The following is a 9,229-nucleotide window of genomic DNA, read 5'->3' as shown; positions in this document are numbered from 1 at the left end:
CCCCACCCATCACCGTCACCCCTGAAAACTGCACCGTGAGTGACAGTCCCCGCCCCACCCATCACCGTCACCCCTGAAAACTGCACCGTGAGTGACAGTCCCCGCCCCACCCATCACCGTCACCCCTGAAAACTGCACCGTGAGTGACAGTCCCCGCCCCCGTCACCCCTGACAACCGCACCGTGAGTGACAGTCCCCGCCCCCTCCGTCACCCCTGAAAACCGCACTGTGAGTGACAGTCCCCGCCCCGCCCGTCAACCCTGAAAGCCGCACCGTGAGTGACAGTCCCCGCCCCGCCCGTCACCGTCAACCTTGAAAACCGCACCGTGAGTGACAGTCCCCGCCCCGTCCGTCACCGTCAACCCTGAAAACCGCACCGTGAGTGACAGTCCCCCCCACCGCCCGTCACCGTCACCCCTGAAAACCACACCGTGAGTGACAGTCCCCGCCCCCTCCGTCACCGTCACCCCTGAAAACCGCACCGTGAGTGACAGTCCCCCCCCTCCGTCACCGTCACCATCACCCCTGAAAACCGCACCGTGAGTGACAGTCCCCGCCCCGCCCGTCACCATCACCCCTGAAAACCGCACCGTGAGTGACAGTCCCCGCCCCGCCCGTCACCATCACCCCTGAAAACCGCACCGTGAGTGACAGTCCCCGCCCCGTCCGTCACCGTCACCCCTGACAACCGCACCGTGAGTGACAGTCCCCGCCCCGTCCGTCACCATCACCCCTGACAACCGCACCGTGAGTGACAGTCCCCGCCCCGCCCCGTCCGTCCGTCACCCCTGAAAACCGCACCGTGAGTGACAGTCCCCGCCCCGCCCGTCACCGTCACCCCTGAAAACCGCACCGTGAGTGACAGTCCCCGCCCCGCCCGTCACCGTCACCCCTGAAAACCGCACCGTGAGTGACAGTCCCCGCCCCGCCCGTCACCGTCACCCCTGAAAACCGCACCATGAATGACAGTCCCCGCCCCGCCCGTCACCATCTCGGGACAGGGTGGGGGGGTCACGGGACAGGGTTGGGGGTGAGTGGAGTCACGGGACCGGGTTGGGGGTGAGTGGAGTCACGGGACCGGGTGGGGGGGGGGGGTGAGTGGAGTCACGGGACCGGGTGGGGGGGGGGGTGAGTGGAGTCACGGGACCGGGTGGGGGGGGGGGGGTGAGTGGAGTCACGGGACCGGGTGGGGGGGGGGGGTGAGTGGGGTCACGGGACCGGGTGGGGGGTTGAGTGGAGTCACGGGACCGTGTGTGAGGGGAGGGGGAGGGGGAGGGGGAGGGGGAGGGGGAGGGGGGTGAGGGGGAGGGGGAGGGGGGTGAGGGGGAGGGGGAGGGGGGTGAGGGGAGGGGGAGGGGGGTGAGGGGAGGGGGAGGGGGGGTGAGGGGAGGGGGGTGAGGGGAGGGGGAGGGGGGTGAGGGGAGGGGGGTGAGGGGAGGGGGAGGAGGGGAGGGGGAGGGGTGTGAGGGGAGGGGGAGGGGGGGTGAGGGGAGGGGGAGGGGGGGTGAGGGGAGGGGGAGGGGGGTGAGGGGAGGGGGGTGAGGGGAGGGGGGTGAGGGGAGGGGGAGGGGGGTGAGGGGAGGGGGGTGAGGGGAGGGGGAGGGGGAGGGGGTGAGGGGAGGGGGAGGGGGAGGGGGTGAGGGGAGGGGGAGGGGGGTGAGGGGAGGGGGAGGGGGGTGAGGGGAGGGGGAGGGGGGTGAGGGGAGGGGGAGGGGGGTGAGGGGAGGGGGAGGGGGAGGGGGAGGGGGACCGGGTGTGAGGGGGTGAGTGGGGTCACGGGACCGGGTGTGAGGGGAAGGTGAGTGGGGTAACGGGACCGGGTGTGAGGGGAGGGGGAATGGGGTAACGGGACCGGGTGTGAGGGGAGGGGGAATGAGGTAACGGGACCGGGTGTGAGGGGAGAGGGAGTGAGGTAACGGGACCGGGTGTGAGGGGAGGGGGAGTGGGGTAACGGGACCGGGTGTGAGGGGAGGGGGAGTGGGGTAACGGGACCGGGTGTGAGGGGAGGGGAGGGGGAGTGGGGTAACGGGACCGGGTGTGAGGGGAGGGGGAGTGGGGTAACGGGACCGGGTGTGAGGTGAGGGGAGTGGGGTAACGGGACCGGGTGTGAGGTGAGGGGAGTGGGGTAACGGGACCGGGTGTGAGGTGAGGGGAGTGGGGTAACGGGACCGGGTGTGAGGGGAGGGGGAGTGGGGTAACGGGACCGGGTGTGAGGGGAGGGGAGTGGGGTAACGGGACCGGGTGTGAGGGGAGGGGAGTGGGGTAACGGGACCGGGTGTGAGGGGAGGGGAGTGGGGTAACGACACCGTCAATATTGGTCTCATTTTCTGCCCTGCCGTCATTAGATCTCCCGGTGAATGACAGAGTGATTGAGAAAAGTCCACAGCTGGAAGTAAACAGGGATTGTAGACTGAGGAACAACAGCAGGTGAATCAGCACAGGATTGAGAGAGCAGCAACCAGAGAGAACCCTTCCGATTCAAAGAGCTTCCATAGATCGACTGGGGAGAAAGGGAAGAGAAAGTCCCATTTCCTCAGATAAACACTGGTCCTGTGGACAGTCCACAAAGGTTACAAGGTAAGGGGGGAAATGGTGAGACTGAGACTGGGAGAGTCTGATCACCGAGTACAATTATCCAGCATGAGGCCGTGCAATGAAATGTGAAATGAGATCAGCTTCTGTCTCAAAACACACAGTCATTGAAAAAAATAAGTTTTTCCTCATGTCGCCTTTGGTTCTTTTGCCAATTGCCTTAAATCTGTGTCCTCTGGTTCTCGATCCTTCCGCCAATGGGAATAGTTTCTCTTTATTTACTCTGTCAAAACCCTTCATGATTTTGAACACCTCTATCAAATCTCCTCAATCTTCTCTGTTCCAAGGAGAATAACCCCACCTTCTCCAGTCTATCCACGTAACTGAAGTCCCTCATCCCTGGAATCATTCTAGTAAATCTCTTCTGCACTCTCTCTCAGGCCTTCACGTCCTTCCTAAAGTCCGTTGCCCAGAACTGGACAGAATACTCCAGTTGTGGTCAAACCAGTGTCTTATAAACGTTCAACATATCTTCCTTCCTTTGTACTCTATGCCTCTATTTAGAACAACAACATGCATTAATATATCACCTCTAACATAGTAAAATGTCATAATGAGCCACATAAGGATATATTGGGACAAATGACCAAAAGCCTGGTCAATGAGGTAGGTTTTAAGGAGCATCTTAAAGGAGCAGAGAGAGGTGGAGAGAATTCGGGAGGGAATTCCAGAGCTTGGGGCCTTGGCAGCTGAAGGCACGGCCGCCAATGGTGGAGCGATGGAAATCGAGGATGCACAAGAGGCCAGAATTGGAATGGCGCTGAGATCTCGGATGGTTGCAGACACTGTTCTACCTTAACTGGGGTGGGCGCGGCTGCACAGCCGTTTGTTGTGTGCCACCCAGGTCATCATTCCATCAGCGCACCAAACCAGTGCTCTCTGGTGGGGACGCTGCTGAGGTGACGTTGGACAGGAGTGTTGGACTGCAGGTGTCGGCGTCTGGTGCGGGTCAGTGGTACAGCTGCTCAGAGACCGGTCTCCACAAATAGTGTACTGTCCATGGAGAGATAGATACAGATCGATAGATATGTGTAAAAGTTTAGATGGATATAGAAGAAATAGTGTAAAAGTTTATAGTTAAAGAAGAAAAGGTGTAAAAGTTTAGATAGATATAGAACAAATAGTGTAAAAGTTTATATACATCGAAGAAATAGTGTAAAAGTTTATATATATTATAAAATTATATACTAACTTGACCAAAAGTGTAAACATATGTATATTGGATAAACAGTGTAAACGTATACACACACACACATTTCCATCCCTTCATGATATAACTGATTTGAGTTTCTAATCAGAAAACTTGAGCACACGAGGATTCAGTAAAGATATAGTGAGGAGATGTGTTCAATTAAATGATGTGGAGATGCCGGTGATGGACTGGGGTGGACAAATGTAAGGAGTTGCACAACACCAGGTCATAGTCCAACAGCTTTATTTGAAATCACAAGCTTTCGGAGCTTTGCTCCTTCGTCAGCTGAGTGAAGGGTTCCACAAAGGCACAGCATTTTTAGTCAGAGAACAATGCCTGGTGATTACAGATAATCTTTCCAACTGCCCCCTATCACACCTCGGCAGAGAGATAATCACAGCAATCAAAGGAGTGGATGGTGTTCAAACAGGTTAGTCAGGGAAACATTACATCCAAGAATACTGAATACACAAGGGGTCAGATCACAAAGACAGAGAGAGAGACCCGAAAGGCAGAAGCCCTCAACTCATTTAAAAAGGTGCTTGGATATGCACTTGAAGTATCATAACCTGCAGGGCGATGGACCAAGAGCTGGAAAGTGGGATTAGGCTGGATGGCTCTTTTTCGGCTGGCAAGGACACGATGGGCTGAATGGCCTCCTTCTGTGCTGTAAATTTCTATGATTCCATCAACCCTCTTTGTTACCTCATCAAGAAACTCAATCATGTTCGTTAAAGACAATTTGCCTTTAACAAATCCATGCTGGCTATCCTTTACTAATCTACACTTGTCCAAGTGACCATAATTTTGTCCCAGATTATCGTTTCTAAAAGCTCCCCCACCACCGAGGTTGACTGGCCTGTCGTTGCCAGGTTTACCCTTACATGCTTTTTTGAACAAGGGTGTAACATTTGCAATTCTCCAATCCTGTATCTAATTACGGCCAGCACCTCTGCAATTTCCACCCTTACTTCCCTCAGCAACCGAGGATGCATCCCATCTGGACCGGGTGACTTGTCTACTTTAAGCACAGCCAGCTTTTCTGGTACCCCCTCTTTATCAATTTTTAGCCCATCCAGTATCTCAACTACCTCCCCTTTTACTGTGACTTTGGCAGCATCTTCTTCCTTGGTAATGACAGATGCAAAGTACCCATTTAGTACCTCAGCTATGCTCTCTGCCTCCATGCATAGATCTCCTTTTTGGTCCCTAATCGGCCCCACCCTCCTCTTACTACCGGTTTACTATTATCTGCCTGTGGAAGACTTTTGGATTCCCTTTTATGTTAGTTGCCAGTCTATTCTCATACTCTCTCTTTGCCCCTCTTATTTCCTTTTTCACTTTTCCTCTGTACTTTCTATATTCAGCCTGATTCTCGCTTGTGTTATCAACCTGACATCTGTCATATGCCCCCTTTTTCAGCTTCATCTTACTCTCTATCTCTTTCATCATCCAGGGAGCGCTGGCTTTAGTTGCCCTCGTGGGAATGTACTTGAACCATCTCCTCTTTAAAGGCCACCCATTGTTCGATGACAGTTTTGCCTGTCAATCTTTGATTCCAATTTACCTGGGCCAGATCTGATCTCAACCCACTGAATTGGCCCTCCTCCAATTCAGTATTTTTACTTTAGATTGTTCCTTTTCTTTTTCTATAACTAATCGAAATGTTATGATACTATGATCACTATTTCCTGAATGCTCCCCCACTGACACTTGCTCCACCTCATTCCCCAGAACCAGATCCAGCAATGCCTCCTTCCTCTGGGCCGGAAACATACTGATCAAGAAAGTTTTCTTGAACACATTTCAGAAATTCCTCCCCCTCTTTGCCCTTTACACTATTACTCACCCAGTCTATATTAGGATAGTTGAAGTCCCCCATTATCACTACTTGACAGTTCTTCTCCCTCTCTGCAATTTCTCTGCAAATTTGCTCCTCTGTTTCCTTCCCACTAGTTGGTGGCCAAGAGAATACACCCAGTAGTGCAATGGCGCCTCTATTGTTTCTTCACTCTATCCAAATAGATTCTGTCCTTGACCCCTCCAGGACATCCTCTCTCTCCAGCACTGCAATATTCTCCTTAATCAATACTGCCACACCCCCCTCCGCCTTCCATTTTTGTCCTTCCCTATCTTTCTTGAACACTTTGTATCCAGGAATATTTAGCACCCAATCCTGCCTTCTTTCGAGCCAGGTCTCTGTTATCGCCATGACATCATATTCCATGTGGCTATTTGCGCCTGCAGCTCACCAACCTTATTTACCACGCTTCATGCATTTAATCACATGCACTGTAAGCCTATCGTAGGCCTTCTCGTATTCTCTATTAGTCTGATCCCCCTAATCCTGTACTACTTCTTACTCTAGTGTTATCTGTCTCTCCCAATCCTCTGTGCACCTTGTTCCTCCTTTCTAATGCTGCATCCTGGTGCCCATCCCCCTGCCAAATTAGTTTAAACCCCCCCTCCCCCGACAGCACTAGGGAACCTCCCTGCAAGGACATTAGTCCCAGCTCTGTTGAGATGCAACCTGTCCATCTTTAACAGGTCCCACCTGCCCCAAAACTGGTCCCAATGCCCCAACAATCTGGCACCCTCCCTCTTGCACCATGTCTCTAGCCGTGCATTAACCTGCCTTATCTTCCTATTCCTATACTCACTAGCACTTGGCACTGGGAGTAATCCAGAGATTACCACCTTTGAGGTCCTGCTTTTTAACTTCCACCCGACCTCCTGAAACTCGAGCCGCCGGACTCATCCCTTTCCTTTCCTGTGTCGTTGGTTCCCAAATGGACCATGACTTCTGGCAGTTCCCCTTCCCTCCTCAGACTGTTCTGCACCCTCTCTGTGATGTCCTTTACCCTGGCACCAGGGGGTCAACACACCATGCAGGACTCACGTCAGCGGTCATAGAAACACCTGTGTGTCCCCCTGACTATCAAATTCCCTATGACTACTGCATTTCTACACTTCACTGTGCCCCCCTGTGCAGTCCTTTGCCCCATGGCGCCAGGCTCAGGACTGCACTCCTTCGAGGTGTCGTCACCCTCACTGGTATTCAGTGCTGAATACTGGTTTGAGAGTGGCACACACCCAGCAGATTCCTGCACTGCCTGACTCTTGCTGCCCTTTCGGATGGCCACCCACTTGCTATCCTGAACTCTCTGTGGATGTGTGGTGACCACCTCTTGTAACGGACGATCCAGGAAACCTTCTGCCTCCCTTATGCTCTGCAGTGAGTCCAGCTGCCTCTCAAGCTCAGAAACCCTCAGCTTGAGCTCGAGCAACTGGAGGCATTTCCTGCACACGTGGCCCTCCAGAACACATGAAGAGTCCTGAAGTTCCCACATGGCACAGAAATTACAGGCAATGGGTCTCTGCTGCCCGTCCATTATATTAAGGAACCTTTTTTTTTCTAAACTCCCATTAGATGCTTTATTATGAATTCACTTATCCCGATTAGCCTATCCTTTTATTTCAGGTATCTCAGAGCACTTCCTCTCTGTGCACTGGCCTTTCCCCCCTCATCAAGTTCTCACTCAGTCCACAATCCACTCCGTTTGCAATACACTCTGTGCTTCAGCAGATAACCTTCTACTTTATAAACCTTTTGAGAACAGCACTTAAAACTGCTCAGTTAACTTCCAACTCACATTAATTACCCTCTATTCAGACAATCACCTACAGCTGATTGACCATTAACTGCCACTGACTCACTGTTTCTGTTAACTGTTACCTAACTTGCAGTTTCTTTTAAAGTTTTAAAGTTCTGTGTTAAATTTTAAACAAAATTTTTAGTTTCAATTCACCCGCTACTTCAACAGAGTCCCCCTCTTACCAAATTCTCAAGTTCCCACTCGGCTCACAATGCATTCTGTGCTTCAGCACACAATCACAAATGAATCTTGTGTGTGTTTTAGGGTGAAGGGGTTTGATCGAAGAGGTGACTCCAGTCTGAGGCAGAGCCCAGCAGATATACAGTGTCTCCCCGTCCCCAACACCAACTCGGAAAGAACCCACATTTATGGTCCCCATAATATCAATATTATACCATGTGTTAATGTAGTACCAGGCAGTGTTACTGAATTCAAATATATTTTATATCCAACTATCAAAATCAATCATCTTACAATTCTGAACTGGATACTGGGTTTTACATAATGTTATTTCCCATCAGTAAATCTATTCCTGGATTACACAATTGCAGTTGAATTAAATGATAATTTAAATATAAACTGGTGATAAAATAATACGTAAATCTTATTTTTAAAATAGTGATTTGTAAAATTTCTTCCAATTGATTATTTTGTGTTTTGTATCAGAATAATGTTCTGGGTGATCACCTGATCCAGCTCCCGGCCTCGGCCGAGGGTTCTTTTTATTAAACTGAGAGCGATCTTTTTCCCCATACAATCCAGATTCATTTCCGTGCTCTTTCAACACAATCACCTGATTATTGCAAGGGGGTTGGAGTACAAGAATAAGAAAGTCTTGCTGCAATTGTACAGGGCTTTAGTGAGACCACACCTGGAGTACTGTGTACAGTTTTGGTCTCCTTATCTAAGGAAGGATATACTTGCCTTAGCTGGGGTGCAGTGAAGTTTCACTAGATTGATTCCTGGGATGACAGGGCTGTCCTATGAGGAGAGATTGAGTAGAATGGGCCAATACTCTCTGGAGTTTAGAAGAATGAGAGGTGATCTCAATGAAACATAAGATTCTGAGGGGGCTTGACAGGGTAGATGCTGAGAGGCTGTTTCCCCTGGCCAGAGAACGAGGGAGTGTAGTCTCAGGATAAGGGATCGGCCATTTAGGACTGAAATGAGGAGGAATTTCTTCACTCAGAGGGTTGTGAATCTTTGGAATTCTCTACCCCAGAGGGCTGTGGATGCTCAGTCATTGAATATATTCAAGGCTGAGATCGATAGATTATTGGACTCGAGGGGAATCAAGGGAAATGGGAATCGGGCGGGAAAGTGGAGTTGAGATTGAAGATGAACCATGACCTTCTTGAATGGTGGAGCAGGCTTGAGGGGCCGGATGGCCTACTCCTGCTGCGATTTCTTATATTCTTGTTATGGGAACGTGCTTTTAGCAGAAAATATAAACACTGTCTTTCAGCCCTTTAAACACGAACTGGAGTTTGCAGAAATGTGGTTTGTCCAAATTTTGTAATATTCCAGATGTATAAAGAATGTGACGATCAGATTTATCGCCATCGAATTCAGTATTGTGGCAGTAATTGAAATGGTCACTGTTAATAGTTACAGGTTTAGAGTGATTAAGACAATCAGATTTTCAGAGCAGACGGGGTCTGTTTTTAATAATGTGACTGTTTTATCCATGTCCTTCTGTAGATGCGGTGCTGCTTAATGTTCTGTCGAGCTCAAACTGTTGGTGAATTCAGTAAATCCCCAGTATCAGGTCTTGTGGTGTAAAAAATCC

At 51.0% G+C, this 9,229-nt stretch overlaps 1 long non-coding RNA gene across 2 annotated transcripts; it reads left to right on the top strand.

Annotated features, from left to right (window-relative positions):
* Positions 1-259: 259 nt before the first annotated feature.
* LOC137317435 (uncharacterized) lies at positions 260-8,189 on the top strand. Of its 2 annotated transcripts, none has more exons than XR_010961705.1 (3): positions 260-326; positions 2,346-2,577; positions 7,705-8,189. It is a non-coding gene; the product is annotated as an uncharacterized lncRNA (long non-coding RNA). The 2 variants fall into 2 exon arrangements; XR_010961704.1 differs by lacking the exon at positions 260-326 and adding an exon at positions 895-1,030.
* The last annotated feature ends 1,040 nt before the right edge of the window (positions 8,190-9,229 follow it).

This window comes from Heptranchias perlo, unplaced genomic scaffold, assembly GCF_035084215.1.
Source record: "Heptranchias perlo isolate sHepPer1 unplaced genomic scaffold, sHepPer1.hap1 HAP1_SCAFFOLD_62, whole genome shotgun sequence".
In the NCBI taxonomy this organism is placed as follows: domain Eukaryota; kingdom Metazoa; phylum Chordata; class Chondrichthyes; order Hexanchiformes; family Hexanchidae; genus Heptranchias; species Heptranchias perlo.
The sequence above is the reverse complement of the archived record's forward strand: the minus strand, read 5'-3'. Positions and strand labels throughout refer to the sequence as shown.